Source organism: Mustela erminea, chromosome 5, assembly GCF_009829155.1.
Source record: "Mustela erminea isolate mMusErm1 chromosome 5, mMusErm1.Pri, whole genome shotgun sequence".
Lineage (NCBI taxonomy): Eukaryota > Metazoa > Chordata > Mammalia > Carnivora > Mustelidae > Mustela > Mustela erminea.
Genome location: NC_045618.1, coordinates 30,097,763 through 30,114,030, shown reverse-complemented (window position 1 = coordinate 30,114,030; position 16,268 = coordinate 30,097,763). Strand labels below are relative to the sequence as shown.

General features: G+C 52.3%; 1 long non-coding RNA gene across 1 annotated transcript; it reads right to left on the bottom strand.

Annotated features, from left to right (window-relative positions):
* Positions 1 to 7,325: 7,325 nt before the first annotated feature.
* Positions 7,326 to 14,699, bottom strand: LOC116589906. Its single transcript, XR_004285441.1, has 3 exons — positions 14,635 to 14,699; positions 13,489 to 13,695; positions 7,326 to 7,578 (listed from the first exon to the last, which is right to left on the bottom strand). It is a non-coding gene; the product is annotated as an uncharacterized LOC116589906 (long non-coding RNA).
* Between the last annotated feature and the right edge of the window lie 1,569 nt (positions 14,700 to 16,268).

Sequence of the window (16,268 nt, the reverse complement as noted above, 5' to 3'; positions counted from 1 at the left end):
ACACACACACACACACACACACACACACACACAAAATGTTCATTGTGCTCCCATTTTGCATACACACACACACACACACACACACACACACACAATGTTCATTGTGCTCCCATTTTGCAGATAAGGAACTTAGTTTCAGAGAGGGGAAGTGACAGGTCCAAGGCCACAAAAAGAAGGAGTCAGTTGTAGCAGCAGCTCTGACTCAACTAAACCAGGGGTGTGGCAACAGGGAGGCAATTGCTGTGGCCTCCAGAAAGCATCCTTATGGGAAACACAAGGTGAGGCTGGCTCAGGGGGTACCCCGCCCCAGAAGAAGGGAGTCGATTTGCTTTCCCACAGGCATTGACCAACTTATGAAGAAATGTGGTGTCGTAAAGAGGAGAGATGTAAGCATAGTACAGGCTCATCTCCTTTGTCTCCTGCCAGCCCCAGAGCCTCTTACAGACCCTCCAAGACCACAGACCTGGGTGGCAGCACCTAGAGCTGACATAGGGTGTCTATCTCTCTGGGGCTCTCTCCAGACCCCAGGGCTGTGAGGTGACACACGTCCCTGTGTGACCTTGCTCCAGTCCCTGAGTGCTTTGAGGCTGACCCTTCCTAAGGGCCTGAGAGAAGTTGTGCCAAGGGGGACTCCCCACACCCTCTGCTTTCAGGGTTTATCCCAGACCTCAATGATGTCCCCCATTCCACATCCCTGCCCCCACACAGCTGCTGAAGCAAAGCAGGAATTATAGCCGCTCTAGTAGAACATTTACTGCCTGGCCCTGCGTCTGAGCCCATAAATCGCCCTCGCCATGCTTGGTACCAACCGTGCAATCACCTGGAACAGAGGCCGAAGGGATCCACCAGCCCATGCCCTCACCTGGGCCCTGGCCCACTTAGGCCATCATCTTACCCATTCCCTCCAACCTCCAATCGGTGCTTCTCAGAGTGGGGCCAGGACAAAGTCCCCACAGGCCTGGCCATCTAAGCAGCCCCATCTCCGCAAGCATACTCTGGAGATCACCTTTCTGGAGTCTTCTGTTGACCTCCTCAGGGTCTCTGCCTATCTTCTGCCCTTTTGGTCCCTGCCCCCGCCACCTTACTTTCCCTCCCTCTCTAGCTGGAGTTGGACCAGATGGACTCCAAGAGCTCAGACAAAACCTTCTGCTCTGTGGGGCCACCAACAAGGCAGTAAGACTGGTGGAAGGCCCTGCAGCCGCATGTGCCCAAACAGGACTGCCTAACCACCGGTGGGCACCTGACTGGCCAGGAGCCAGGAAGCCAGCTGTTCCCTTTGTCCTCTGGGGCAGCTGGAAGGGAAAGAGACATTTCTGCAAGGCCCTTACAGTTGGCCAGAGGCAGAAGGGGCTGCTAGAAGTGTGGGATAGAAGGGAGGATTGTTCTGTGATGAGGAAAAGAGCTGAAGAGGCCCATGATGGTTTCCCAGGTCCCCGCTGGGCCCTCCAGCCGGCATCCAGCCCTTCCCCACAAAAGGAGGCTAACAAACACAGGTGTAGGCAGGGGAGGCTGGGGTGGGGAGGTAGATAAGGGAGTAATAGCTTGTAAACACTCCATAGTGGTGGAGTACTGTATCCCACAGGCAAAGGGAGGCTAAGGGACAGTCACCTTTCATGTGGAGAGTACAGACAGGGGAGACCAAAGGCTTTTCAAGGGTCCACAGGCCTTCAGCTCCAGTTTCCCGGTTTAGGATGAGGGAAAATGCTTTGGTCGGTTCCTCTCTGCCCTTGAAGCCTCTCCTGTAACAGGGATAGAACCCCTCTTCTGAGTTCTCAGTGCTCCTGTGAAAAGGAGGGCAGATGAGCAGGGGGTGTGGCAGGGCTGCGGAAGCCGAGGCCGGCGTTCTGTATAGCACCATCTCGACCATGGGGAGCTATGGTGGGTGCCTGAGCATTAGAGGGACACAACTCAGAGTCTAAGGAGGAAAGATTTGAGGTGTGGACAGAGAAAGCAGAGGCAGAGAATGCACACATGAGTATGCACCCCTCTGTGCTCACACATACTCAAGCACACACACACCTACTGCAGCAGGCACAGGTGCAAACGGATTTCCGCAACCTCACCCATCCCCCCACACAACCACACAGCAATTTATGTGTCCACACAGACCCGTGCATGCACCCATGCAAGCAAACACCATGCGTCTACACATTGGTACAGATAATACACTCTCACACTGGTCCACTATGCTCTCACCCGTACATTCACACTAAAGCGCAGACCCGCAGAGCAGCCCCTTTCGAGCAGCGCATGGAAGCACTGCACACATGCCCCCGGGCGCCCCCTCACAGAGGTCCACGTCCTGCCCTGTGCTCAGGGCACCTGACGATACACACGCGAGCCTGAGCATGCACACACGTGTGCGCTCACAGACAGCTGCCCCAGCCTTGCTCCACCCTTGGAGCTGCTGCTGGCCAATGAGAGCTCGCTGGGTGCTGTCTCCTAGGCAACCAGTGGAGCTGTCCGGCTCAGGGTTGCGAAGGTGGGGAGGGCGTGGCCATGGGGATGCCCCCACCTCCCCACCCTTGTGCCCTGAGGCCCTCGGTTTTTTCGGGGTTAGATTGCCGAGCTAGGCTGAGGGCAGGAATGGAGATATCGTGCCCAAAGCAAATCCCAATGATGTTAGCTCCCCCACCCTACCCTGCATGGGCCACAGACGGTGAGCATCCTGGCCGAAGATGCCTCCTGTGGCCCACCCTAAGAGATCTATGGGAGGACCTGGTTTTGAAGGTTCCAGGTGGGGGGCCTCTATGACCCAGTCCCATGGCCTCACTCCAGAGGAATCTGAAGAGCTTGCACCATCCCTCTTCCTTTTCCTCAAATGCCCAAGCTTTCCCCTTGGGACCTCCCCACATGTTCTCCCTTCTGCTTGGGATATCCCCAACTCACCTCTTCCTGCACCATATCCTCTCACACACTCATTTCTTTTCTTCTGGCAACCTTCTGCTCATGGTATAGGTCACTGCTCCAAATAGTCCTTTCCTAGCCACCACTGTCCCTGGCCCCCATTTGAAGTCAGTCCCTGAGCTAGAGCTTGTCATCACTGGGACTAGCAAAAGCACACCTTGAGCCTTTTGAAACACAGGGGATACCAAGAGATGGAGGCTGGTCAAAGGGGCCAAGTACAGGGATGCTTGGGATCTGGAGCCAGACAACCTGGGTCTAAATCCTGGCTCTGCCACATACCAGCTGTGTGTGACTTTGGGCAAGTTGCCCGTGGAGCTGGTGAGGATTAAATTAGATCATGCCTGCAAAGCACTTAGAACACTGTCTGGCATGGAGCAACCGACCAGTAAATGCTTCTACTATTCTTCTTATGGACTCCCCATTATAAATAATGCCACCTCCCCCACACAGCTTCCAGAGCCTGGCCTCATTCAGAACATGAGGCCGTGGAGCAGGAGACTCTAAGCTGGTGAGCAACAGAGGGTTTGCCCCTCGTACACAGACAGACCTATTCCAAAGGCAGGTGCCCTGTCTAAGAGGGAGACTTGTCCCATTGGGGCAGAAATCAAGAGTCCATGGTGACAAACAATTATAATTGTCTTTTACACTCTGTTTGTCACTCTGTGGCCTGCATAACTGCTGCAGTGATTTCAAGAGTGATCATAGTGCCCCACGTATAAGCAAGCCCCATATGCGTTCTGGCCTCTAGTTCTCCTGTAGCCTCCCTCAGAGCCTGGGCAAAGTGGGGTTGTTTTTCAAATGGCCAGCCCCTATCCTCTTGTGCCCTGTTCCCACTCTAGGGGGTGGGTAAGCAGCAGCCCCCCACTCCCCCATTGCTGCAGGACCTCCACTCTGCCCTGATTTGCATAATTGGCTTCTGGTGAGATTCACTGGAAGAGATCTGGCACACCCTGGTTTATGTCTGTGCTCCACACTAATCAGCCAGGCATCCAGGAGCATAGCACTGCACTTCTTCCTAAAAACGGAGATAATCTTTCCCACCATACAGTTTGTGGAGAAGCTTGGCCTCGATTCCTATAGAAAGTACCTGGCTTGTGGGCTATGCCCAGCAGGGGCTACCTGCAGTCCTTTGTTGGGCCCTCCAGGACTATGGGGCTCCAGGCTGGGGTACATTTTAGATTTCAGCGCTGTCTGTATCCAAAATGATCTGATGGCAAGAAGCATAAACCCTCCTAAAGATGTACTCTCACAAGGGGTTTTCTGGAAGCAGACATTCTCAGAGAAGCCCATCATAGCCAGCTTCCCCTCTCTCCTCGTGGCTCAGCTTCTGGCTGCACAGGGTCTTGGGTCACCCGTCTGTCTCTGCAGAAATGATCAGGGGTGGGACGACTGGGTGGTTCAGTGGGTTAAGCCTCTGCCTTTGGCTTGGGTCATGATCTCAGAGTCTTGGGATCGAGCCCCGCATCGAGCTCTCTGCTCAGCAGGGAGCCTGCTTCTCCCTCTCTCTCTGCTTGCTCTCTGCCTATTTGTGATCTCTCTCTCTCTCTCTCTGTCAAATAAATAAATAAAATCTTAAAAAAAAAAAAGAAAGAAATGATCAGGTGCTATCCAAATGAGCACAGCTACCCTAGGAGGGCAGCCTCGGCTACCCATGGCTTCTGTGTTAAATTCTAAATTCCCCAGAGAAACCATGATGGGCCAGGATGAGGTCAGTTGTCCACCCTTTGTCCGGTCAGCTGAGGGAGGGACCAGAAGGTAGGGAGGGCCACGTCTTCAGGGATTTGGGAGGAGCGGGGTCTTTAAGTAGGAGTGTGAGTGGAGTGAAAAATGGTGACTTTCCCTAGACCAGTGGTTCGCAACACTGGCTGCACATTGGAATCACCAGGGGAGCTTTAAAAAAAATACTGCTACCTAACTCCCACTCCCAGAGATTCTGATGTCATTGGCCTGGGTTGATGCTGCAGTAATAAAATTTTCAAGAGTTCCCCAGGCGATTGTAAAGCGCAGCCAGGGTACCGATCACCACTTTCAAGACTTCCTGCTGGCTGAGTCCACACCACGGTGTCATCCATCCCTCTAGTTTGGTCTCCCTTCAGGCCAGAGGAGAGGTTCATCCTCCGCAGCCTAAGTCAGTGATTCCCAAGCCATCCTCTGGATAAGATAAGGTCAGAATCCTGATTCCCCAGTCTTGTCCAGCCCTACTGAATCTGGACGTTTGGAGAGGAGCTCTGCTGATTCTTATCACCAAGCGAAGTGGAGACACTGGGCTGAATGATAACTTTACCCACTGATCAGCTCCATGCAGCTGATATGCAGTCATGGAGGAAATCACCCCAAATCCCTTCTGTAGAGAAATCAGTGATGGTAGCAAGCCAGACACCCCCAGAGCTCCATGCTCAAAGAACAGGGTGGACATCCATTGTTCTGTCTGCCTTGTGTGAGTTGCCTATGTTCCAACCACATGGTGAGACTAAGAACTGTCTTCTGTCTTCTAATGGAACCATCTGCTATGGCCGTGGCTCCATGTAGGAGAGGGTAGCTAACCCCAGCTGAGCCGATCCATATCCACATCTGCTTGTTAGTGTGAGTAGACAAGGAAAAATGGCACCTTCCCGAAGTGTAGCTAATCAGAAACCTTCCCTAAGATATCTGAACTTGGAACCAGAGAATTCCAATATCGGTGTTTCTCTGGAGTACAGACTGGGAAAGGTGAACCTGGGAGCCAAGTTCACAGAGGATCCAGGCAGAAGCAGAGGCAAGCGGTGGGGAGAGTCTCTGATTCTGCTTTTCTCTGTGGTACCCTGAGCCTGGCTCTCGGTGGGACCTAGGTCTGAGTCCCAACAACTACGGGCACAGCACAATTAGCAGTCTTGCTACCACATACCATGGGCCACTGTCTACCCTTTCCCAGCTAATCCCACTGTTTCTTGTTACCTGAGTCCTAGGGTCAGTCTCTGTTTTAGGGCCAGTTTCATGGATTTCTTCCCTTTTCCAGAAAAATGCCATTTGAATGTAAGTTTACAGAGAAATTTAAAGAAGCAGAGTGAACCACGAACTGCCAGGTTTCCCTGCGCCAAACTGAAAACCATCTAGAAGTTCTCTCATCTCTGCTCTTCTGTCATATTTGCTCTGTTCTCCTCCTCATCTCTGACAAACAAGCTCTTCTTTTACTTACCAACGTGCACTTAGCTGAGCTTGACCACCCCAAGATAGCAGCCCCTGCCAGAAGCCCACACAACCTGGAATCTCAGTTCCCTGCAGCTAACCTAATAGTCGTGCCCTGATTTTAAATTCCCACGAGACACGCTCTGATTGGCCAAGTTGTAGTCAGGTGACCTCAAACTGGTCCAATCAGCTAGGGCTGGGGGAGGGCTGCCGTGGAGAACAAGGACCCACCCTTGTTCACCGGCTCCTGGACACCGTCCTTGGAACTCTGGGACATGAGGGAGATGACTTTTGGATAAACTTAAATGAACCCATACTTTCTCCAAGAGAGCTTGTTCCTCAGCAAGTCAAGAAGAGAGTGGAAATCTTAACAAGGAGGTCAGCTGATAGTGCTAGCGAGGCCTGGTAGCTGGCAAAGAGAGATGGGCAGGGGTGACCCTCACCCTCACCCCTGAGGCAGCAGCTGCAGCCCTGCTTTGCATCCTGTCCAGATATTTCCAGTAAATAAACATTGACGCTTTCGATATCATGTTAATTTCACAGGCGGCTGCTCTGCTGACAGTTTCCACACTCCGCCAGCGCCTCTTGTCAGTTTTAGACTCACAGTCGGACGCCAGCCCTGCTCGCAGGCTGCCCGACATACAGACATAAAAACAAATGGCTCAGAAAGCCCTGGTGAGATGACAGTGAGCAGCATGGGCGCCTAGGTTGGGACGGGGCAGCCCTGTCCACGGTCCTGAAGTTGACCGTGGCAAGGACCAGGCCACAGGGCTTAGAATCCACTAGTGTACCCTTGCTTCTCTACCTTTCAGGGCCACAGTTTTCAAGTGGTGAAAGGAGTTAATTTTGTAGCCTTGCTTCCTTGGGACCTTAACTGCGAGTTGTAGGCAACCTCTGACTCTAAAAGGCGCTTCTTGAACTTCCCAGGGCTGGCTTTGACCTTCCGCACAATTCCCAAAGGCATTTGAGCAGAAGTTTATCCCAATTTTGCAGATGGGATAGCTGAGGCCTAATGCTAGGCAGTAATTTTCTCTGTTTCACAGCAGGAGACAGGAGCAGAGCCAAGGCAGGAACTGGGGTGCTAGCTCCAGTTCCAGCTGCTTTGACAGCTGTCAACCACACAAACTAAAGTCCTAGGGCCACAGGAATAGTAGGGCCAGAGACCCTTGCCTTGTCCCAAGCTCAGCTGAGCCAGCCCCTTGGAGCATTTAGGCTTCTTCTGGACATGCACAGTCATGAAGCCTCATGCATATGTATGATTTATTCCTATTATAAGCTGAGCTGAGGTTGTACTTTCTGGCTAGGTCCTCCTGTGCTCTAGGACCCTCTCTGTCAGCCAGTCTTCCTAGGTTTCCTTCAGGGAGCCCACTGATGGGCCCACTTTACCCCACACCAACACACACTGGGAGCTGAAGGGGGGAAGCTGGGCCAGATGCTCCTTCTGGGTGCTGGGATGCCTTTCTTCTTCTTCTGGTTGCTGCTACGGCTGCTTCTAGATGCTTCCACCTGGTGGGAAGGAACACTTGCATCAGCAGGGCCGGTCCTGCCACACATCCTGTCACCTCCCCAAGGCCCTAGTTGGACCCCAAGAGGGATGAGGCTGAGGCAGGTTATAAGCAACTACAGTGATGGCCCACCTCCTTGTCTGCCATCTACTTCCTGAATAAAGTCTTCACTAGCCTGGAGGGACATGTGGGGGCACTGCAGCCCAGGGGTGGTGACAGGAAGCAGGAGGAGACATCTTGACCTCCCAGGTTGATGTCCAGGGTGACTCAGATGGCCATCTTCTCTGGGGGCAGGGCTCTGGAGCGCCCACATGGCAGCTCACACTCACTCACCACTGGCGCCTGCTTCTGCTCAATAAAGACTCATTAATGGACTTAAGTGAATTAGAGTCATTAACACTGTTATCAGAGGCCGGCAGAGGTTGGCGCCTGCCTTCTAGGCCCAACCCACAGTCTGGGGAACTTGGGCAAGGCCTTCACATCTCAGGGCCCTCACCTATAAATTGGGGTATAAATGACCCCCAACCCCCACCACCTATACACACACACACACACACACCACCTATACACACACACACACACACACACACACACACTTAGCACTATAGCTTCCATCACCTATAGGCAAAAAACTTTTTTTAAAAGATTTATTTATTTAGGGGCATCTGGGTGGCTCAGTTGTTAAGCATCTGCTTTCAGCTCAGGTCATGATCCCAGGGTCCTGGGATTGAGCCCCACATTGGGCTCCCTGCTCAAGGGGAAGCTTGCTTCCCCTTCCCACTCCCCCCTGCTTGTGTTCCTTCTCTCGCTGTGTCTCTGTCAAATAAATAAAGTCTTTTTTTTTAAAGATGTATTTATTGATTTGAGGGGGTGGGTAGAGGAAGAGACAGAGCCTTAGCAGACTCCCTGCTGAGTGCAGAGCCCGACGTGAGGTTCAATCTTACAACCCTAAGATCACGACCTGAGCTGAAATCAAGAGTCAGATGGATACTCAAATGACTGAGCCCGGAGGCATCCCTAGGCCAAGATTTCTAAGGTCCTAAGGCTGGCATTCAAGGCCATCTGGCCTGGTTCTTTCCACCTCCCTAGTTACTCTTCCACCCCGCCCCTCATTCCTATTTCCCTGCATACAGATTTGTGCTTTGCACATGTTACTTCCTCTGACTGGAAACTCAACTCTGCTTTTTCCCTAACCCTGCCCCAAACTGCTAAACTTCTGAGCACCCTTCAAACCCCTATGCCAGTGTTACCTCCTCTAAGAAGGCTTCCCTGACCAGCTCCCCCTGCCTATCCCAGGCTGGGTTACATAGTCGCTCTCTCTGGGGTCACCTAAGGGAACCACCCATAAGAGAGGTTATGTCTTGGACAAATATGAAAGAAAGCCCACTTTCCCCATGAGGAATTGCCCTGAAGGGCTTGTTCCTAAGCAAGTCAAGAAGAAAGCAGAAGTCAGGACAGAGCCCCAGCTTCCCTCTGTCATCTGCGGTGTGGTCGTCTATTTTGGTGTTTGTCTCCCCCACCAGCTACATCTACTTGAGAGATCAGAGTCCAGGTCTGTCTCACCCAGCGCCAGGCACAAAAAGGTGTGTTCCTCAGTTGGATTTCCAGAGGAGGTAAGGGGGTGGGGGAATAGTTCTAGGAGCTTCCTCTAGGACGTTTTCTCCAAAGAGCCCTTGTCAAGAAGGAAGGACACAGCCTCCCTCCAATCCCTTCCCCACTCCGTCCCAAGTCCCTGCTCAGCACATTCAGAATCACTTAATTTTTACAGATTTTTTCCCTCCTTAATTACAGCTCATGTAACAAGTAACAAATAAACGAGGGGGGGCAGGGGACAGGGAAGAAAATCGCAGACGCTGCCAGCCTCTCACTGCGGCATCCCATTCCAGGAGCTCGGAGCTAGGACAGAGGCAGTGGGAGGGAGACTTTCAGACCGGAGAGTGGTTCTCACACTGTACCTTCTTACCATCTGTGGCTCCAAGACGAGCTATACTGGGCCCTCTCCAGGCCAGAGACTTTCTTGGCCATACCACGCGGGTAGGAGCTCTCTAGACCTCTCCTGCTCTGGCCCCTGGTGAGGGAATTGTCCATGAAATGAAGATGATACATTGCAACTGCCGTTCATTGAGGGCCTTCAGTGTCCCAGGCACTTGGCTCAACCACTGCTCTGATCATCACAGCAACACTTACCACAAGCCATTCTAGAGGGGGGAAACTGAGGCCCAGGAAGAGAAAGTGATTCCCCACTAGGAAGTAGGTCTGATTTCAAAGTCTGCACTTTCCATGAAACCATGCTGCCGCCCACCCATATGAGCACGCCTACCCCCTCAGAGGGTCTGAGCATCTCCTGGGCAATCCTACCACTACCTCTGCTGTCCCAGCAAGAGCCACATTCTCTCTCTTTCCTCCTCTCTGGGTTGGGTACAGACGAGGAAAGCAGCCCAAATCCTCAAAATCCTTTTTGCTTTCTCACTGCCTATACTGGATGGGTAAAGATGGTCAGAAGCATTTTTATTGAAAGGGGTGTAAAAACAAAGCCCAGGGGCGCCTGGCTGGCTCAGTGGGTTAAGCATCTGACTTTAGCTCAGTTCAGGATCTCAGGGTCCTGGGATCAAGCCCCGTATTGGGCTCAAGCCCCTGCCTGAGTTGGGCTCCCCACTCAGCAAGGAGTCTGCTTGTCCCTCTCCCTCTGCCCCTTTCCCTACCCCCTCACCCTCTGCTGCTCCCCCTCTCCTCATCCTCTCTCTCTCAAATAAATACAAATCTTTAAAAAGATAAATAGAAACAAAGCACAAAGGAGCCAAAAACAAACTATCAAGACATACTTTTTTTCTTAAAGCATGAGGACATGACTGCCAAGCCCCAGTTTCAAATCTGTCAAGGCTGCAGCAGGGCAGTAAAGCCTTGGGTCTGCTGGGCCTGGTGGCTCTGGGCCTCTGTGGCTCTGGGCCACCTTGCCTTTCACTGACAGACTCCTTGGAGAACTGACCCTGAAGAAGAACTAATCTAAACCCAGCTGCCCAGGACAAGGCTGATTCCCTCTCTGTCAAGAGATTTGTCCCTTATGCCTGGGTGGCTCAGTCCGTTGGGCTGCTGCCTTCGGCTGGGGTCACGATTCCAGGGTCTTGGGATCGAGTCCTGCATGAGACTACTTGCTCAGTGGGAAGCCTGCTTCTCTCTCTGCCTCTGCCTGCTTGTGCTCTCTCTTTCTCTCTGACAAATAAATAAATAAATCTTAAAAAAAAAAAAAATTTGTCCCTTACGGATCTGGATTTCTCTTGATTTAAGGGGTGGGTGAATTCTGTCCATCTCCCTTGCCCCCAGGCAGGGATCATGGAGCAGCAGGAATAATGGAGGTGACTTTGACCTCTGAAGGGGTGGGAGTAAGATGCACACACAGCTGGGAGTGTATTGTTCCCAACCCACCACTAATCCATGGGCCTCAGGTACAGCCATGTAGTAGCGCACATGGGGAAAGGGCAGATAGGCCAGCTGGTGGGGTAGGTACAATTCATTCATTCATTCATTCATTCATTCATTCATTCATCGAATATTAATTCAACATCTATGCACTGTGTGCCAGGCAGTGCTCCTCCTGCTGTAGGCACTGGGGACCGTGAAGGACAAAACCCAGACGGGTTCCTGCCTTTGTCACTCTTAGAGTCTAGTGTAAACATTTTCTGTAAAGGCTGGAAGTAAATATTTTATGGTTCATGGGCCACATATAGCCTTTGTTGCACATTCGTCTTTGTTTTCTTACAGCCCTTTCAGGATGCACCAAGGAGCCTTAGCTCACCCGCGCCACAGAAACAGATTGCTGGCTGAATTTGGCCCACGGGCCCTAGTTTGTCAGTCCTGGGTCTGGTGCAACCTATCCCACAGAAGGATAATTTAGATTTTTAGTGGTTTCATTTAAAAAGTGGAACGAAATGGTGAAATTAATTTTAATGATATAGTTTATTTAAGCCAATATATTCATAATATTTTCATGTTAATATTCTTCAGTGGACACCCCCTCACACACACCATTGCTCTCAAAGTGAAGTCCAAAGTCCCTTCCTGTGGTCTGCAGGGAAATACGTCAGCATGGTTTTTGCTGTAAGTAACAAAACAGCAAACTAGTATTGCCTTAAATCTAGACAAATGTATGCACAAAACAGGAAGTCGAAGTAGGTGGACCTCCTTTCACTTCTCATTGGCCAGAACTGGGTCACATGTCCATTCTCGAGCCAAGCATTCACTGGTAAAGATACCGACTGGCCACTCCACTGCCCAGGGCTGAGGTCGGTGGATTCTCCCGCTGTTTGGGGGGATGGGTGGGGAGGAAGTTGTGACACTCACTGCTCCTGCACAGCCCTCTTGCGTTGGGTTCAGGGCCTGCCCCCAGCCTGTCCCCCCACACCCAACCTCACTCTCTATGATCTAACCTCCTCGGGTCCACCGAAGTGCCTTCCTTTGCCTGTAAGACTTCATACATGCTGTTCCTTTTCCTTGGAATGCTTTTCCCTTTCTCTGCCTCTCTCCCCACCTTTGCCTGGCTACTTCTTCTTGTCCTCTAAGCTTCAGGCCAGATGCTGTTTCCACAGGAAAACCACACCTGGTCCCCCAGATCAGATCAAGGGCTCCGTGAGGGACAGAGACCATAGCCGACTCACTTCCCAGGGTCTGGCACAGAACCTACGCAGAGTAGGTACTTGTTGAATAGGACCACGTCTCATTGTAGAATTGTGGTGACAGAGAAGACAGAGCAGTTCTCCATACCACCCAGGGCCTTCTAGAGAGTAGTACCCTGCCCAGGGAGAGGCCAGGTCAGGAGACTCAAGTTCGGGTGCCAGGTCTCCCCCTGACCTTGGGTGTGACCTTGGGCAGGACTTCTCTGAGCCTGACCAGGTTTGGGGGATGGTGGGTAGATGAGAATGCTGGGAGCTGGGGCAGGGAGCTGAGCCCAGGGCACATGAGTTTCCTCTGCCCAAGGCAGGGACTGAGATGCCCGCAGAGCCCATGTAGAACCAGGCCTCCTCAGCGGGGAGGGCTCCAAGCCTCTAAGAGAGTAGGAGGCAGGAAAAAAGCACGATTGAAATTCCATCAGGCACTCACTGAGCCTGCTCCCTGGAGCCCCTGTGCCTTTGTTCCGTTTAATCAATATGTAATTAAACTGAAATCCCAGCTTAAGAATTTCCAGTGGTGTTTAGACCAGGCTTTCCAAGGGGCTGGCAGATTTGAGGCTCCTGGGTCTTCTAGCTATTAGCCCTTCACCAGCCTGGCCTGTGCCCCGCCCCACCGGGCCTCAAGGTCACCTTCCCAGCCGGCCAGGCCCCAGTGGGACTCTAGTCTTCCACAGACTTTCTGGAGGAGATGGTGGGGCCTCCCACGGGCAAGAGATTCAGGAGGAGCGTGCAAGCTCCCTCGGTCACCATGACCACCCCAGGGCCATCCCGGGTCCAGTTGTCCTTGTGTGACAGGGAGGAAACTGAGGATAGTGAGGCCATAGTAGAAATGACTCTCAAGCTGCACCCCCCACCTACCTCCTCTCTACTCTCCCCTTGGGGTACCCAGGACTCTGACGCCACAGGCTGCTGCGTGCCGAGCACTTACCATGTGTCATATGCTATTCTGACTCCTTCACATGCATTAACCCATTTACTCTTCCAAAGAGCCCGTGACGGGGGTATTCAGAGTAACTCCATGTTAAGATGAGGAAACTGAGGCCCAGAGTCCCCGGGGGCCCCCAGCTAGTTGATGGTGGAGCTAGGATTTAACCCCAGCGCTGCTTGTTCCAGAGCTTTAAGCACTCAGGGCCCTGGCATTGGGACCTCACTGCTAAGACCCTGTGACCTCTGTCACCAGGAGCCAACAGACAGCCCAGTCCCCGTCCTGGTCGGCCCCACACCTGCCACAATCGTTCTTCATGTACCTCCTCACAAGCCCAGAACTGGCTTTCAGGTGCGAGGCTGAAACTCCTCCAGGGCTCCCACCGTCAACACCTCCAAGTCCTCCGAGTTCTTCTGCACGGACAGCTCTGTGTTCAGGGACGTCTGAAACCCTGCCCTTAAATCAACATTGGCCAGCGGAAACAGCATGAGCCACAAGGGTAAGGCACACACGCTAGTAAGGAAAGGCACTGAAAGAAAAAAGAAGCAGGTGTAATGAATTTAAATATATATTTAACCAAAAGAATCTAAAATATTATCACTTCTGCATATAATCAGTATTAAAAACTATTGAGCTCTTTTACGTTCTTTTGTAGCTGTCAGTCTCTGAAATCCGGTGTGTATTTTCTACTTAGAGCACATCTCGATCTAGATGGGGCAAGTCTCAAGTGTCCAGTGGCCACACACGGCATCCATGAAGGGAGAGTGCCCTCCTCCCAACCTATCTGACAAAACCTGGATAAGAAGCCTTCAAGGAGCCATGTGGGACCTCAATAACCAGCCGAGACGGCCCAGTTCCTGTGTGACAGGTGGCAAGGACCCCAGGAGGCATCAGGGGAGGGTTTGGGGAGGGTTTGCTGAGGCTGGGGTAGAGTCCAGACAAAGGAACAAGGTGGGCAAGGCCAGGCCAGCCAATCCTGAGGTATGAAGTTGGCCTCTCTGTGCAATGTCCATCCTCACTCACCACAGCCCTGGTTAATGTAGTAGTAAGTCTGGGGTAGAGCCAAGGCTGGACTGGGTCCTGACCAGAGAGAAAGGTGTGGGGGGAGAGCTCATACAGCTGGAGAACAACCAAAGGAACACACTTGGGCATCTGGGCTGCATGTCCTTTGTCCTCCTAGTCTTTCTTGGATATGGGCCTCCCAGGTGGAATAGTCAGGGGATTCAGGACCAGAACCTGAACTCTGCACTGAGACTTTGACCTTGAGAGAGGCTAGGGGCTGGGCCCAGGGGGAACAGCCAGATAAGCAAGGGCAGGCAGGCAGCAGAGGTCTGATCTTCTCTAGCCAAAATGGCAGTAGAGCTGCCAAAACAGCCTTGGAATCCTGGAAGCGTCTTTCAAAGGGGTTGATATTTATGGAAGCACCCAGAATCTTGCTTGGAGAGCAGAAGGTACTCAATGTGCTTACTCTGAACCCAAATCTGTAGGTCGTAGGGAGCCAGTGCCTGAGTGGGAGAGTGGCCAGAATGGGAGCCCAGGAGCACTGGGTACAGAATGGGTGGGTGGGACAATGCGGTCAATGAGGTCAGAGGCAGTGACCATGACACTGCTCAAAATGGCCAGCCCCAGGTTCAGCCTGCCTGGTCCAGACCACAGATGCCATGGGGGGGTGGGGCAAGAGGGCTCCAGCCAGTCCCAAGGTTGGGCTGGTGGCTGTCCTGGCCCAGCCTTCTTGAATGGAACCTCAAGACAGCTGTCCTGGAGCACAAACAAAGCTCTTTCCTGGGGATGTCCCCACAGGCCACTCCCCTCCTTTCCTCCCTCCCTTCTGGTTTGTGCCAGCCTTCAAAGATGATGTAGGGGCCGCTTGTAGAGAAAGGGCTAGTTGAGATTAAAGAGAAGGCTAAGAAAATGTGACGGGGGTTCAGCTCCCAAGGGACTGGTGAGAGCGGGAGGCTGGCTCTGGGTCGTGACAGTCATGATGATTGAAATCCTCCCCAGCTTCCTCCTGACACCAATGCCTTCTCCCCCTACTCTTAGGACCCTCCCTTGGAGATGGTGGCAAAGGCTATTGTCTTCTGTTGCCAAGGGACAACCAGAGCAATTAGTGGGTTTCCTGTACCAGGCTTACCTTGCATGGCACCCTCTCTCCGAGCTCTTAGCCTGTGGCCTCGACCCACTGGCCCTTTCCAGAGCAGGATGGGGGAGAGGCAGAGAGAGCCGGGTTGGTTGGTCAGGGGGGGCAATGGATTTGGGGCCCACGGAGGCCTGGAGACACAGGGAAGTGCAAAACATGGCTCAGGACCCAGGACCTTGGCACCTCCATGTCTGTTCTATGTCTGGGAAGTGCAGAGGGAGTGCAGAGCGGCAAACCGGCTCCCCGCATCAGCTAGGAGACTCCCAGGCTGCAGGCTTTCAGGGTGCACCCATGACTTTTGCTGAAGCTTTATACTATCTGGATTCTTTACCTAATACTCTTTAAGCCAACTTACTTTTTTACTTTGATAAATTTATTTTATTTATTTATTTATTTTAAAAGTTTTGTTTATTCATTTAAGAGTCAGGGGGAGAGAGAGAGAGAGCTGGGGGGCAGGGGCAGAGGAAGACGGGATCGCAGACTCTGCACTCAGCAGAGCCCAATGCCCGGCTCCAGGCGGGGTTCGCCGTGGGGCTCCATCTCATGACCCTGAGATCACGACATGAGCCCCAGAGATGTTTCTTTTAAAATATATTTACCCAGGGGTACTTGGGGAGCACAGTCGGTTAAGCATCTAACTCTTGGTCTCTGCTCAGTCATGATCTTGGGGTCATGAGAGTCTGCTTGGCATGGAGTCTGCTTCACATTCTTTCTTTCTTTCTTTTTTTTTTTTTTAAAAGATTTTATTTATTTATTTGACAGACAGAGATCATAAGTAGGCAGAGAGGCAGGCAGAGAGAGAGAGGAGGAAGCAGGCTCCCCGCCGAGCAGAGAGCACATTGTGGGGCTCGATCCCAGGACCCTGGGATCATGACCTGAGCTGAAGGCAGAGGCTTTAACCCACTGAGCCACCCAGGTGCCCCTTCACATTCTTTCTCCCTCTTTCTCTGCCCCTCCTGCTCATG